The sequence below is a fragment of the Dipodomys ordii genome, unplaced genomic scaffold (assembly GCF_000151885.1).
Source record: "Dipodomys ordii isolate 6190 unplaced genomic scaffold, Dord_2.0 Scaffold27, whole genome shotgun sequence".
NCBI lineage: Eukaryota > Metazoa > Chordata > Mammalia > Rodentia > Heteromyidae > Dipodomys > Dipodomys ordii.
In genome coordinates, this window is record NW_012267243.1 from 1,440,687 (window position 1) to 1,442,547 (window position 1,861).

Genomic DNA, 1,861 nt, shown 5'->3' on the forward strand with positions numbered 1-1,861 from the left:
CTTAAAGAGAAACTTCTCTGAAGAAGAAAGAAGGATGGCCAATAGACACATGAAGAAATGCTCAACCTCCCTAGCCATAAAAGAAGTGCAAATCAAAACAACATTGAGATAACACCTCACCCAAGTTGGAATGGCTATAATCAAGAACGCTAATAACAACAGATGCTGGAGGGGATATGGACAGAAGGGAACCCTACTGCATTGTAGATGGGAGTGTAAACTTGTTCAACCACTTTGGAAAGCAGTATGGAGGTTCCTCAAAAGACTCCACATAGAGCTCCGCTATGATCCAGGCAATCCTTGTTGCTTTGTATGTCCCCTCCACCCCAGCCACGGTATAACTCCTGTTTTCACTGTATTTGATGTTGGTATAATTTGTGGAGGGGAAGGAAAACAACAAATTGTTTAAATAAGGATACAGGTGGACCCATTGCAACAATGAGATGTACAAGATGTTATATCAAAAAATGAACTTTACAACTTTGGTGGAGGAGAGGAGGTTTTGGGCAGGGATTGTAAGGGGAAACAAAGGAGAATGCAACAATGCTTGATAAGAAAAAAAGAATCAGAAAGAGAAACTACAGAATATAAAATACAATTAAAATAATAAGTAAAAATATAATCAAAATGCCAGGTATCAGTAGCTCATGCCATGCTGAAATCTGAGGACCATGTTTCAAATCTAGCTCAGGCAATTTGGCTCCATGAGCTCTGATCTCCAATTAACCACTAGAAAAACTGAAGGGGCGCTGTGGGTCAAGTGCTAGAGTGCTCACCTTGAACTGAAGAGCTCAGGGACATCACCCAGGGACAAGTGCAGTCCCAACAGCCCCATGATGACCAAAACATAAATAAATAAATATATATATATATATTTATAAATATATAACTACTAGATTGGCTAAGTTTAAAAAACATATGGAGATAATCATATTTATATAAATGTAGTTTTGAGCAATAGGCTTTATTATGGGAAACAGCTGTGGATGTTGTACTACTGAGAAATCAGTGGGACTTATCTTTTTAAAAAACACATCAGAACAGTAGAACATCGGCCTAGCAAGCACAAGGTCCTACATTTGAACTTCAGGACTATAACAAGAAAAAGAGACTACAGGACCACAGGGAGTTCCGGGAAGATGGCAGAGGAGAAGCTGGATTCTGAACAAGCTCTCGCATAGAAAGCAGTTTTAGAGTTCCAGTGAACAGTCATAAGCCAGAGAATCACATCAAGAGTACCATCACAAGACAGAGACTTACGCAACAGAGGGGAAGCCAAGGCAAGGGGACGCATCTGAGCGCTTACCAGCAACCGTGAGCGCTTACCAGCAACCGCCGCGGCGGTGGCAGGGTCGCAGCAGCAGCCGCAGCCATACCAGAGGCACAGAGAGCCCCGGACAAAGGAGTCAGACACAGCGGGCGAGTGGATTCTACTCAACAGCAGCAAGAACCAACAAGGAACGGACATCTTCATCCTGCAGTTTGCAGACCAGAGACGACCCAGGAACCAAGACTCGGCATGAGTAGAAGCCCGACGTCCTCACTCCTTCTCAGGGAGCAGAGGAGGGAAGGCCACCCCTACCCCCCAGCACCAGTGATCTCCATCTTGTATACGGACAAAGCTCGGCGGAGCTGCTAGCTCCAACTCAGGTCTAAGAATAAAACGAGTCATTTAGCAGGTCACAAGAACTTAAAGGCGAAGTGACCTGCCAGACTCAGCTCCATCCAGGGAAAAGTCACCCAGCTCAGGCGCCAGCCATTGGAGTGGCTTTCCTCACTGGGTAACCAGAGCCACAGGCTGCCCCTCCCTCTAGCAGCCTCAACAATCAATTGAAAAACAGAATCCCTGAGAATGGCTCCA